Consider the following 15,402-nt stretch of genomic DNA (forward strand, 5'->3'; position numbering starts at 1 on the left):
TAGTTTATATCATTTTGATCATCTTAGCCGTACAAGACTTTAACTGACAGTTGTATCTAAATCCAACATAGTCAAACTGGTACTTCATGAGCAGAAAATGGTCAATTGAACAGGCTCATGGCAGCATCCATTACTCCCCAGGCCGGAGCTGTGAACCATGGAAGATATGAAGAGTCATGGAACATTGTTACAAACTTAAACAGGCTTACTGCATAGTGTCTCTGTCTTAAATATAATAATGTGCATTTGAAAGTCCAAGAAGAGTTAGATAGTAAGGAACATTTCTCAAACTCATTTCACCAAACCCCTGTTGTGGGTGAGCAATGTTCCCAAAGGAACACACTCTGGGGCACACAACTTTCTGAGCAGAGCATGTCCAGGTTTCTTTAACAAGTTCTTGGAAACTTCCAAACTGTTCATGGGCAACTATAAAACACAGCCGAACAGATATAAGCCTTTCACTTAGGTTCATGGTCTATTCCTTATTTGCTGTGCTATTTTGCCAATAAACAAACACATCTTCTATTATTATTATTATTATTACTAAGAGAGAGGACTCAAGCAATCCTCCCACCACAACCACAAGTTTCCCTCTTATTTTTTAATAATCCATTAAATATTGCTAATCAAAATAATGCCATCACAAAGAACATATGGGAAATAAAGGGGAGAGGGGGACCTTGTGTATTAAACAAGGGCTGTGTTTCTCCCTTACAGCCATTAGGCGGCTTACTGCGTATCTGGTATAAATCCTGCCAGCGCTGGCTTGGAGGTGTTAGACTTCTCAAAGAACCCGCCCAGGCCCTTCCCAGCCTACCTACTTCTTTGCCTATTGCCTTTATTTTTTTGCTAATTCTAAATTCATATTACCTTAAGCTTCTTAAAGATTTTTAAATCTCCCATTTTTATGGTTAACAGAGATTTCCTAATGTCTGTTCTTTGCTTAAGTGACATGTGGTTGTACAGATGGGTTCTGCAGGAAAGTCCATATGCAGCCTTTAAATAATTTTAAAATAATTCTTCTTGAGGGTTGAGCTCTAAGATTAACCTTAAATCTCCTAACCTTTTACTGTAATGATTCTAAGCCTCTTTTGAAATTTTCCAAATTGTTAGTTTGTTGTAGCTTGCATTTTATACTTCACCTTCTATTTTGAGATTACTGTATTTAGACTTTTAAATTCTTGTTCTTTTATCTTCAATTTTTTGGTTTTAAATTTAATTTCCAGCATTAATTCTAATCTAATCATTTTAAGCATTTTTTTGCTAATCTTTTAATTGTGTAGCCCATTAGTTATTTTAAGAAGATATACTTCTTTATTTTAATAACAACTTGAGGAAGTGCCTATTGTGAGCAGTGGTGAGAATGCACTTGATAGACAGAAAAAGTGAAGGAATTTTTTTCCCTTAGTACTCCCTGCATTTACATCACTGGCTCCCTGTAATGAATTTCCCAGGCCAAATGAAGATTCTGCAATAAACTTGCCTAGTCATTTGCTAATCTTGCCAGAGTCAGAAGCACCGTCACTCAGATGGGATACTGGAATTGCAAGAATGGAATTGCTTCCCATAGACCATTTAGTCCTCGTATGAAGAACTGTGTTCTTTAATACTCCATTGTCTCCAAATGACAAAACCATAGGGTTTGGAGTAGACTATGACAATTTCCTTTTCCCATTCAGGAGCTGTCTATGTGCAGTGCGCTTGGAGAAATGAGCAATGAGGTATACTAAGCCCTCTCTGGAAGTTGCCAGCTTTCTCCTCTTATTTGGTGATTGCTAATTAGATAGAGAACTTTTCCCTTTCCTTCTTTTAAAATCTTCCATTTTTTTATGGTTAACAGAGATTTCCTACAGTCTGTTCTTTGCTTAATTGACATATGGTTGTACATATGAGTTCTGCAGGAAGTCCATATGCAGCATTTAAATAATTTTAACTTTTCATCAATCATTCACCCTTGAACCAGTCTGCTACATACTTGAAATACATGAGTGAACAAGAAAGCTAATGATAAAATCTAGTGAAGAAAACAGAGACTACAGTTATACATTTTTTTTAAGTCTCTTATTTCTGAGTCCTCTTTACTTAGCTGATATAGCATCAGTTCTGATGGCCATGGGGCATAATTTCTTTTCACATATAGTATACATATTTACTTGTCATAATCTTTGACATATATATTGTGTTCAATTAAGTATTGTATTTGTTCTCAATGTTAGTGTATTTTAGAACTATCATATTTTCTATATAATAGAAAATATAGAAAAGATATGAATTCTTCTGTATTAGAAATATTAGTTATTTTAAGAAGATATACTCTTTAATAACAACTTGAGAAGTGCTTAAGCTGATTGTGAGCAGTGGTGAGAATGCACTTTGTAGAAAAAAAAGGAAGGAATTAAAATAATTAAGTGGAAGAATTCTTCTAAATATAGAAGAATTTATTTACATCCAATAATTTAAAATATCTTTCTTTAAGTAAGATATGTTTGCATCTCCAATAAGAATATTATTTTATATTATTTGGATTGATTCAACTCTACCTAATTTATAAATTATTATTCTGAGCACTCTACCTGCAGGAGTGAAAGGGAAAGGTGGGATTAGTGAGCATAGGGTCTGTGAAAAAGGAGAACAGTCTGAATTCTGTACCGTAGCTAATTTTGCATATCTACAGAAAAGCACTTGGAATTGTTATACAATGCTTAGTCTCCAGGTAATAGTACCTTTAGTACTTACTCTCATGTGAAGAACTGACATTAAATCTTTGTCTTACTTCATTACAATGAACAAAGGATTGATTTAAAGTTGAGCCAAGTACAATGAAGAAGCTAGAATAAAATATTAATTTAAAAAAATCATTTTAAAATAGTTATTTAGAAATGTATGCATATTAGACTATCTAATGTGATTTAACCAAAAAGCTTTCACATTTCTCTTTGTAACCCCTGTAATGTTTTTAGCACAGTCAATTGCATATAGTGATTTTATTATAAATATTAGTTGAATCGCTATGAAATTGTGTAGTTTTGGATAATCTCCAAGGATGTTTTTAAAATTTCTTTTAAACAGTACATTGCCAAAAGCCCAATAGGCTAAGTGGGGCTTAGCATAAATATGCTTTTTATAGCTCTTAAAAATATGAATTTAGAGTGTTTTGTATCAGTGTGATATAGAGCATGTAATGTCAGATTAAATAAATCAAGCTTTCCCATATAAACCCTTTTCATGGGCCATCTTATTACTGGTAGAAAAACACAGTAAACAGAACTATAAGACTAGCTCGAGGCTGTGTTTTACAGGCAGGGTTCACTTTGTTAAAACTGATAACCATTCATGTGATTTAGCTTCATGAACTCAGAAGCCTACAGGATAGATGATAAACCTGTGCTCATTTCAGGCTGCTACTTAAAATTCCAAAAGTAGATAATCATTATTTGGTAATGGGAAAGGTAACACATTACATCTTAGTGTTATTTCTTCCTGAGAGAGAAGAAATACAATGGGAATGTGGTGAAGATAGGAAGGCTGGAGGCAATTAACTGGTTGGCATACTCCAGGGGGAACAATGAACAAGACTGCCTGCAAAGGCAATGGATGCTGAAAAGGAGTTTAAGACAATTTCCTCTCCCTTTTGTTATGCTAGCACTATATTCGTGCATAAGCTGCACATCCAAGATTTTCAAGATGATTTGCATTCAATGATTCTCTCTTGGTATCCATAAAAGCAGCAAAATATTTATTCTATTGTAAAATGAGAGTCCATGGATTAACAAGAGGGAAAACAGAATTCAGATTTTAAAATGCCCTTCTCCCCTACCCCCATACACAAGAGAAACATTTTCTTTCAGTCTTCTGCAACTAGAGATGGACTTGATTAAGCAGCAAGATTATGGGATAAGACATAAGAGATGTGCCTTCTCCCTTTTGGTGGTGTGACTTTACCAAATAATAGAAGAGGTGACATATCATTGAGATCCTTATTTGGTTTTAGAGAATGTAAGTCCCATTGTGTGGGCAGATGCCCAGGCAGCTACAGAAACACATCATTCCTGTAGGGCCCAGCAGTCTGGTCTTACAGACAGAGCAGCAGCCTAGAATGTGAGCAAACACTGTGGCCCCACACCCACAGATTCCTCACCAGTCTTTCCTTCTTCCTTGTTTCCTCCCCACCCTTCCTTTCTACTGCTCCATTTCTCCATTCATTTCCCTGTCTTTTATTTGCACTCCCTCAGCTAGACAGTACGTATTTATTGAATGTCAGTGTTTGCCAGGCCATAAATAATACACATTTTCTGACCTTCTAGAACTGACAGCATAATTGGAGAGAAAAATAATGAACAATAATCACACAACTACTACTATACATATACCAGAATGACTAAAACAAACAAACAAAAAAACTGGAAAATGTTGATGAGGATGTGAGGTGATAATCTGTAGATTTCTCACACATTGCAGTTGGGAATATAAAATAGTACAGCCACTTTGAAATAAGGTTTGCAGTACCTTATAAAATTAAGCATATATTTACTGTACAACACAGCCATCATAACCCTGAGTATTTACACTAGAGAAGTGAAACCTTATGTTCATATATAAACCTTTATGAATCCTCATAGCAGCTTTTAAAATAGTAGCTGAAAGCTGGTAACCAACCAGATGTTCTTCAATGGGTGAATGGATAAACAAACTGGAGTACATGCAACCAATGAAATATTACTCAGCAATAAAAAATGAATGAACCACTGACACACAAAACAACTTGGATAGTTCTCAATGGCATTACACTAAATGAAAAAGACAATCTCAACAGGTTACATAAGGTATGATTCCATTTGTATAATATTATCACAGTAACAAAATATAGCCATGGAGAACATACGAGTAGTTGCCAGGGATTAGGTTGGGCTAGGGTTTGATTATAAAGAAATAAAATGAGGAAGTCTCTCTGTGGTAGTGTCTTTTGCCCTGTTGAACCCACAGCTGGCATCTACCCAGAAGCAATGCTGGGGAGTTCCCACAAGGGAGAGCCCCAAACTGTCCAGAGAGGGGACTGGTTGGGGTTCCAAAGAGAGAAGCACTAAATGCTGAGTGATCAGTGCAAAGCATTTATTAAGGGAACCTGCTTACATATGGTGAGAAAAAGGGAGTGTTCTGCCTAGGTATGTCTGTAGCAAGGGGGTCAGGGTAGGGAGTGTATATGAGCATTAAAGGAATTTGGCTCAGAGCCAGGGCCAGTTTCTTTGGGCAACAAGATAACTTTCAGTGCCTGAAGTCAGTACCTGAAAATGTTCAAGGCTCTGATTTAGGTGCAAACCTGCTGGGAAAAACCTGCAGCTGTCTGTGCCACAGAGAGGTCAACACACTCTGTGGTTTTTTTATTGTTTTAAATAGAGACAGGGTCTCACTCTATCACCAAGGCTGGAGTGAAGTGGCACAATCTTAGCTCGCTGCAGCCTCGACTCAACCTCCTGGGTTCATGTGATCCTCCTACCTCAGCCTCCTGAGTAGCTGGGACTACAGGTGAATGTTACCATGCCCATCAATTTAAAAAAAAAATTGTAGAGATGGGGTCTTACTATGTTGCTCAGGCTGGTCTAGAACTCCCGGTCTCAAGTAATCCTCCTACCTTGGCCTCCCAAAGTGCTAGGATTACAGGCATGAGCCACAGTGCCTGACTCATTCTGTGATTTTTGATCAGGACACAGAAAGAAATCAGGGGGACTGGAGGACCCTACATAGTGGAAGAGTTCTATATCTTGATTGTGGTGCTAGTTACATGACTGTGTTTTAGGTGATAACATTTCATAGAACTACGTAACCTACACTGCCCCCTGCCCCCACCACAATGGTACATGCAAATACTAATGAAATCAAAATATGGTCTGTAGTTTAATTTTATTGTACCAATGTCATTTTAATTGCTTTTAATATGTTATCATGAGGGGAAGCTAGGAGAAGGATACTCCAGAGTTATCTGTATTAATTTTTCAACTTCTTATGAGAAACTATTCCAAAATAAAAAGTATATATGCATATTTGTTAAATAATGAAAGTAAAAATAATTCACTATGTATACGCTGGAAAAAAATCACACAAATAATTTATTAGAATTATGATCTGTTCTTGGTGGAAAAGCACAAGGTGTTAGGAGGGTGTTTCATTTCAGGATGAGAGTTAGGAAACATAATCTAGAACATTAGTTAGCTCAGCTCCAGCTCAGGGTCAGCTGCAGTCACACTGAGGACAGAAGCTGCAGGTGTCTTTTTATCAGTGGAGCCCTTTGAGCTGCCTTTCCTGCCTTTGACTCACTTTGGCTGGAACTTCGAGGGTCAATCCGGATTCCCTAGGGGTGCTCCTGCATCCCAGTGTCACTGCTAGGGTTGATGTAACTTCTAAAGAACAGTTTTCCAAAGAAAGGCCAGACCTTCTCAGTTTCTATAGAAATTGTCTTTCTTACCAACTTAAGCATCATTTGAAGAATTCTATCAGTATATACTGGGACAAAGGAGTAACAGTGTTTTCTCTTGGTGACTGGAATCAACAATGTAAACTGCTCCTCTCCAATTTAGGAGCTTCATTTCTTTTAGTAGATGCTATAAAATGTGATTATATGCTAACAAAATAAAGTTTTATTTTCATCTGTCTTACAGTTATGAACAGGCTGCCACCTGTTCATAACAAAATAACTTTCATGTAGTAAGTTGATACTGAATAGTGCTATATATTTTTCAATCCTTTTAACTGATTTCTATCTTCGTATTTAAAGTGAATTTCTTTGGGGCAGTACATAGTTGGGTCTTGATTTTCTTAAAAAGATAATCTGGTAACTTGTGCCTTAATTGGGGGTATTTAGGCCATTTATATTTAATACAATTATTGATATGGTTGGATTAAAATTTATCATCTTGTTTTCTATTTGGTATGTTCGTCCTTTGTTCTCTTTTCTCCTTTATTTTGGATTGAGTGTTATGTATAGTTTCATTTTATTTCCTTTGTTGGCTGACTGTGACTCTTAGTTGTGTTATTTTAGTGGTTGTTGAAGGGTTTAGAATGTGTAACTTTAACTTATCACAGTCTACCTACAAGTGATATTTTACTATTTTACACACAAAAACTTACAACAGTAAATCCCATTTCTTCTCTTCAGACCTTCTTGATATTTTTGTCGTATATTTTACTTCTTCATGTGTTTTAAGCCCCATGACACATATTTTTGCTTTAAGGTGTATTATCTATAAACAAATTTAAATAATATGCAAAAGCCTTTATTTTAATCCATGCAATTAGCAACCATGTGATGATCTTCATCCCTTCGTGCAGATCCAGGTTTCTATCTGGTATCATTTTCCTTCTGCTTGTCAGACTTCCTTTAACATTTCTTGTAGTGAAAGTCCACTAGTAATAAATTCTTTTGGCTTTTATATTCTAAAAAATCTTTACTTCACCTTATTTTTGAAAAATATATTTGCCAGGTAGCAAATTCTAGACACAGTTCTTTTCTTTCAGTGTTTTAAAGATATTACTCTTTTGTATTGTTTCTGATAAAAATATTTTGTCATAATTATCTTTATTCTTTTGCATGTAATGGGTATTTTCTCTGCTTTCTATTGACCATTAGTATGAAACAATTGGATTATGATATGCTCTGTTGTCACTTTTTTCATGTTTCTTGTGCTCAAGGTTCCCAGATCAAGGTTTTATATTTTTCATTATATTTGGAAAATTTTGGCTATGATTTTTTTCAAGTTTTTTTTCTAATGCTATCCTCCTCCTTCAGAGATTCCAATTAATACATTTGGCACCTTGACATTGTTTCATACTTAAGTGGTGTTTTATTTATTTGTTTTGTCTTTTTTCTCACTGTGTTTCATTTTGCAAAGTCTTTATAGCTGTCTTTTTTTTTTTTTTTTTTTTTTTTGAGGCGGAGTCTCGCTCTGTCGCCCGGACTGGAGTGCAGTGGCCCGATCTCAGCTCACTGCAAGCTCCGCCTCCCGGGTTTGCGCCATTCTCCCGCCTCAGCCTCCCGAGTAGCTGGGACTACAGGCGCCCGCCACCTCGCCCGGCTAGTTTTTGTATTTTTAGTAGAGACGGGGTTTCACTGTGTTAGCCAGGATGGTCTCGATCTCCTGACCTCGTGATCCGCCCGTCTCGGCCTCCCAAAGTGCTGGGATTACAGGCTTGAGCCACCGCGCCCGGCCTATAGCTGTCTTTAAATTCAATCTTTTCTCCAGCAATATCACCAGGAAGTATACCCATCCAATGTGGTTTTCATCAAAGACATTGTAATTTTTATCTTTAGAAATTTTAGCTGAAGTTTTAAATATCTTCTATGTTTCTCTTTACCATGCATAATCTTTCTGCTAGTGTCTTTAACATATGAAATATGGTTATAATAACTATTATAATGCCCTTGTCTACTAATTCGATCACCTTGACATCTTTACATCAGTTTCAACTGAGTGACTTTTTTTCTCTCATTATGGACTCTATTTTCCTGCTTCTTTGCAGTAATTTTTAACTGAATGCCAGACATTTAAAGATTTACCATGTTGGTTGCCAGATGTTTTTATATTACTATAAATATTCTTGAACTTTATTCCGGAACACTCAAGTTACTTGGAAACAGTTTAATCCTCAAATCTACTTTTATGCTTTGTTGGTGAAAATTACAGCATTTAGTCTAGGGTTAATTGTTTCCCACCACTGAAGCAAAACTCATCTCAGTATTCTACCTGATAAATCGCGAGATTTCCACTCTGGCTGTTGTGAACAGGCGCTAGCATTATTCTCAGCTTGTGTGATTTCCAGGCACTGTTTCCTCTAGTTCCTTCAGGTAGTTTTCTCCCTGGCTTCCACATGAAATGATTCGTAGTCAACTGAATACCTAATGAGGAAAACTCCTGGAATTTTCTCTCCGTGCATCTATCTCCTCTCTCATACTCTTCCTGTGAATCCTATCAGCCTTGGCTTTCCTATAATCACAGCTCTGTCTCCTCATTTCAGACTTCTAGGTGCCAATGTGTAGCATCCTAACTTAATATTCATGAAACTGATAAGCTTGCATGTCAAAAAGCTCATATGACCTAATATCTGAAATGACTTGGTTTCCACTGAAATTCTTCCTCTTTTCATAAAAGAAGGGAAAAGTTTATCTACCTGGTTAATGGGGTTCCTTGGGTCCAGGGCAGGAATACAAAGATTCCACCCATTTGATGGGGCCTGGTTTAAAGTCAACACTAAGACCAGGAGAGTGCAGAGCCAAAGAAGAGCAGAAAGTCAAAGGCTAAGCCAGATTGGTCCTAGCCATAGGAAGCCGGATATCCAAGCAGAAGGGGCCAGCAGTAGAAGTCCTTTCCTCCAGGAGACTATTCCGGACACTCTTCATCTATTTCCTGATAGCATCAGGCACTCACATTTTTCATAGGTTTCATCTCTATATATCCCCTCTACATTTTCTATGGTCTCTGGCCTATACATTTTACAAAGGTATCAATTACATCTATCTTGTTTATTGTCGTCTCACTTGGTCCTAACATGCTACCAGGTTCAGAGAAGGTGCTCAACAGACATTTGTTGAATAAATGCATCTCTTTCATGAATTATTAGATGAAAAAGTCAAATTGCTTCTGAGACCAGTCTCATTGAACTTCTCTGTTGCATTCAACAGAATGATTGCTGCAACCTTCTTTCTGCTTCATACTTTTCTCCCCTGGTTATGTTCTCTCTCCTCATTGTTTCCCAACCTTTCAGTTTTTCTCAAACCCTGTCCACTCCTTATATCTGGGCTGGCAAACTCAGTAACCGTGGTGGTCTAGAAGGTGATGTGAGCCAGCATTGTTGTTGATTGTAAGAAAATTTGAAATAAAGAAATCCTTGGCCAAATTGGAGAATACAAGTCTCAAGTAGAGGCTTCAATACATTTTTAATTTAAAAAATTCTGAGCTGGCCATAAATATGTTTTTTGTGATTCTGCAGCTTCTAGGCTTAAATGTCAGTGCTATTCAGCATTTTGTTTTCTCCCGAGGGTTCAACATTATTTGTATATTGATAATTCCCGACCTCCAAACTGGACTAGACACAGCAATTTGGAGTTATGCACTCATTTCAAATGTGTTACATCCCCAATAGAACTCATCTTACTCTATAATTCTGTGTTCTTATCTATTTCCTGCTTTAGTGAATTGGCACCACAGTCTTCTCATTCACATAGTCAGAAACTTGAAATTTCATAGATTTCATTCATTTATCCAGTCCTCACAATCTATCTTTCCCTGTGTCTTCAATGCTTCCTGCTATCCTCACTATTAGAGATTTAACTCAAGTTCTTCTTATCTCTCATCTGTTCTTTTACCATAGTTTCCATTTCAGTGATCCCCAAACCTGGAAGTGAGAGAGAATCACCTGGCACATTTTGTAAAAATAAATATTTCCAGTTCCCACCTCATACCTGATTTGTTTTTCTAAGACCACCAGAGCGAGCACAAAAGAACCAGCGAGTAGGCAAGGCTAGAAGCAAAACTGCAAATTTATTTTTGGTCACCTAGCTTCAGGGAAGAAGGTGGGTAGGGAGAGGTCTGTCGGCCTCCAGCAAAGGAGGCCAAGAGAGTCACCCGGTGGAGCTCTCAGGCGGAGTTCCTGCAGTCCCGACAAGAGTGGGGGCTGAGGAAGCCCACGCGGGGCGTCTGCCTGGAGCGGCTTTTCTAGGAGTGGGAGGGCAATAGGTGGGGCATGGGCGTGTCAGGGGGGCGTTCCGTAGGTGCAACCAGGTAAATCTTGGTCTCTTCGGATTGACGTCACCTGGCGCATGCCCAGTTGGTCTGCACCTTCCTGGGCGCCGGCTGCATTTTCGCGCACGCGGGAAAGGTTGGTGATGAAGAACCCAGAAGTGCGCCATCTTGCCTCCCTTCATCCAAACAATACCCACTGAAGCATGATAGTAGAGGATGAGCCTAGAGCATTAACAATTGATTAACTAACCAACGTGGTGGGTTTTTAAAGATACTCATCAGTAGTCTGGGTTTTTTTTGTTTGTTTTTGTTTTTGCTTTTGAGACAGAGTTACACTATTGTTGCCCAGGCTGGAGTGCAGTGGCACAATCTCGGCTCACTGCAACCTCCACCTCCTGGGTTCAAATGATTCTCCTGCCTCAGCCTCCCAAGTAGCTGAGATTACAGGGGCATGCCACCAAGCCTGGCTAATTTTTGCATTTTTAGTAGAGACCGGGTTTTGCCATGTTGCCCAGGTTGGTCTTGAACTCCTGACCTCATGGTGATCCACTCACCTGGGCCTCCCAAAGTGCTGGGATTACAGGCGTGAGCCACCACACCCAGCCCTCATCAGTAGTCTTATTGTGACATTGTATCAGCCTGCATTCCTTACATAAACCCACTGACACCCAGGCTGCTCTCTTCTTTTGTCTTTCTAGAAAGTGCATCACTCTAATGTGACAAAGAGAGACCGCAGCTCCAGGTTCTGCAGTACAGCCCAGAAACGTCTCAAGCTCACAGGACTGTACAAGTCAAAATGGAAATTGAGAGCCAGTATTATGAGTTAGAAAATTATCCAGCTAAGCTCTTCATAATTGAAAACCTAACTGCAACATGAGTAATACAATTATATTCCTTTAAATTTTATCTTTTTCATGGCTTGAACAGGTGGATTGTTATGGATGGATTGCTTAAAATAAAGCTTTCCTTTAGTTCTGCTGAGAGAATTTTAACCTAGTAGTGGAAACAAGTGACAATATGCAGCTGAGAATTCTCTACACTGAATGAAGACTCTGTTCAGGGTCTAGTGAAAATCCCCCAGATACAGTGAAAATAGCTCTCTCTTTCATTGAACCAACACTTGATCATCTCTAACAGGAAGACATTCTTTAAAAGAAGAAAAATTTTATAAGTAGAGGAAAAAAAGAAAACTAAGCTGTTACAAAGTTTTTCCATAAAGCTTCTACTTATGTAAAGAAAAGAAAAAAAAATCTATTTTCAAAATGACAGTGCTGATTGTCAACTCCAGGTTTTAAGACCTAAGTTGCTGCGGGCTCCCTGGGGGAGCGCAGCTATAATTGATGAAGAGGCGCCATCGTGTGGCATGGACGAAAAATGACTTGAAGTGGTGACAAACTAGTAAATAGTTGTCACTTTTGTTTTCTTGCCTTTGGAAGTATTGAACTCATTGCGGCTTCCCTGTTTCATCTGCGTCCAAATGCAATAGACGCGTGGTGTAAACATTCCTTTTGCACCCCTGGGATCTTCTGGGATAAGACAGGACACGGTGCTGTTTCGCAAAGTGAGAATGTTTGCTTCTTTTCGAGTGAATTAGGAGCACAGTGCCCTCTTCTGGTAGATGTGGCACTTTGCAAAGAGAGTAGTAAATTCTTTCCTAAAACAACCCAAAGACTTAAAAGGAGGACTTTAATATTGCCATATGGTTGGGTGGACATTTGAGGATCTGCATAGGAATCTCAAATGCAATACTAATAGGATTCACTATTATTATTACATAATAAAGACAAGAAATGTTATCTTACTACAGCTTTTTAAAAGAAATTTGTTAGGAAGTATTGTTTTTGGACCTAGGGTTTCCTTCACAGTGTCTTGTGTACATTCATGGAATATATTGAAAAAAGTGACATAGCCACATATTTCTATTCACTTCAAACTGAAACAATTAAACAAACAATAAAATGGGCCCAAATTCATTATTCATGTCCACTTGTAAGAAATGCTGCTAAATTAAAAATTTCAGTCTCAAGATACTGAATGCTTAGCAAGTGTGTGGCATAATGGAAACACATTGGCACCATTGATTTTTTAAATAAGTAGGAAGCTTCACATTATATTATCCGTCTGCTAGAATTCATTATATTATCCGTCTGCTAGAATTCATTATATTATCCGTCTGCTAGAATTCAGATATGGTCCTTCTCATGAAGTAGATGGGTTAGGCAAAGCCACGCACATTAATTTCTATATTTTAAGTATTCTTAAAGAAAGTTTATTATACACTAGAAGTTAAAGTCCTTGCTTTCCAGGAGACAGCAGTTGCAGTGAGCTGAGATTGTGCCACTGCACTCCAGCCTGGGTGACCAAGTGACACTCTGTCCCCCCACAGGCCAACCTCCCCCAAAAAAGAATAATTCAGAAAGAATAAAGCATGCCAAGAGTTAAATTTGCCCTTTTCCACAGAAGAGGTGGTGCCTGTTTCTGGGACACAAAGCCAGACAAGAGTTTCTTTATGTGCTTTTCTCTTTGGTTTTAATTTGAAGAATTCTAGAAAGATGGTAGTTTGAAACTTTCTCCCACACTGGTCAGCTTTAAGACCTGACTTTCCATTATTCCTCGCATGCCGTGAATCTGATACTCTCCTATAAGCTCAGCGTATTCCAGGTACTTAGAGAATGGTAGAGCAAGGGGAGGAAATTTTCAATCTGTTTTTCAGGATTTACAGTCTGGTCAAAACAATGTCTCCATATAAGAAGCAATGAGGCACAGTAAAAACATGAAATACACTGGCTGTCCTGCAAGCCAGGGGAAGGAATGGAGTTCTACCCAGTGAGTGCTTTCCAAGGCCACACTTTTCACATCCATTTTCTCATTCAACCCTGAAAAGCTGTAAGGAATTTCCAGACATAGAAACGTACCACGTGAAAGGTCACATACCACTCAGGCAGAGAATCTGCAGTAATAATAACAAAGATCCTAATGATAACGCAATAAGGTTTGGCTGTGTCCCCACCCAAATCTCACCTTGAGTTGTAATAATCCCCATGTGTCAAGGGCAGGGCCAGATGGAGATAACTGAATCATGGGGGCAGTTTCCCCCATACTGTTCTCATGGTGATGAATAAGTCTCATGAGATCTGATGGTTTTATAAACGGGAATTCCCCTGCACAAGCTCTTGCCTACTGCCACGTAAGATGTCACTTTGCTCCTCCTTGCCTTCTGCCATGATTGTGAGGTCTTCCCAGCCATGTGGAACTGTGAGTCCATGAAACCCCTTTCCTTTATAAATTACCCAGTCTTGGGTATGTCTTTATTAGCAGCATGAGAATGACTAATACACTATGATAGTAACAGGAGACAGACTGTATTGAGGTTAATTTACATGCCATTTACTATACTACATAACCATCCTATGAGGTAGGTACAATTATTTTTAATGTTGTAGATGAGAACACTGAAGTATCGTGAGATTAAATAATTTCACTTTATTTCCTCCTCCAAAATAATAAAGAATATTCAGTGAAGATTTAGACTCTGTTCTGTAGGAGCATTAGATCCATGTTCTTGGGGCTCTGCTAGGATGCTCAATTGTCTGGACACTGAAGCCCACAAGTCAGACACTGCTGCACCATCTTCAGCATTTCTTCTCCCACAGCATGAACCATTATGCCAAGGAGAGTTCAGGGGGAAATCCTAGAGGCTGAAAACTTATTTGGATCAAGACACAATATCTTCAAGTGCATTTGGTTCCAAACCAAATATCTCTCAAAGGTTTAATTCTTTAGCTAGTGTTTCCCACTGGTCACCAGAAGAGATCCCTGGCCAAATGAAGTTTGCACCATTGCAACAGTTCAGCAACATTAAAAAGACGGTGTTATTTGTTGTTTTTAATTTTAGGAATTTTCAGTATCATTAAACAGCGATAGTAGTATAAACTGTAATACTACTTAATTGTAATACTACTACTTAATTCTAATACTACTTGTTAACATTTGTTGCACATATGTGATACAGCCGGTATTTTGCAAAATGTTTAATATATGGCACCTAATTTAGTGCTCACAAAAATAATAAGAGGAAGAAACTGTTCATGTTATGAATGAGAAAATTGAGGCAGAGCAGTTAAGTAACTTGGGAAGAACTACTTGTGATCATTATAAATCTCCATATGGCCTGGGGTAAGCTTCAGTTCACAGTTCACATTTCCCAAGCATATTTGAATTTAAACCTTATTTGCTACAGTGAATCATGAGATTAGATTCTTCAGGAGATACTTCGATAAATGCCACTGTTAACAAGTAATACTAATACCGAGAAGCATCCTGTTGCCAGCCCAGTACTGAATGCCTTGAATAGAATATTTAAGTACTCCTGGGTTATGAGTATAATCTTTTCTAGGATGGAAAAACAAAGCCTCAGAGCAGGTAAGAGATTTGCCCAAGATTAGGAGGCAAGTGAGGAACAGCACTCCCCAGGCTGTGCCTCTGACCCCAGGCAACCTTCGATCCTGCCACGTAGCTCGAACGGCAGCCATATTGTTATGCTTTGGACCACCTTCCTGCTTTCTAGAAAGCAGAATCTTGATTTGAAGAGATCTAGAAAGAGACTAGAGCCCTGGAGAGGAAGGATCACAGAGCACGGGCATGTTTTGTCAGCAGAAGGCAAGACTCTCTG

The sequence above is a fragment of the Rhinopithecus roxellana genome, chromosome 4 (assembly GCF_007565055.1).
Source record: "Rhinopithecus roxellana isolate Shanxi Qingling chromosome 4, ASM756505v1, whole genome shotgun sequence".
NCBI lineage: Eukaryota > Metazoa > Chordata > Mammalia > Primates > Cercopithecidae > Rhinopithecus > Rhinopithecus roxellana.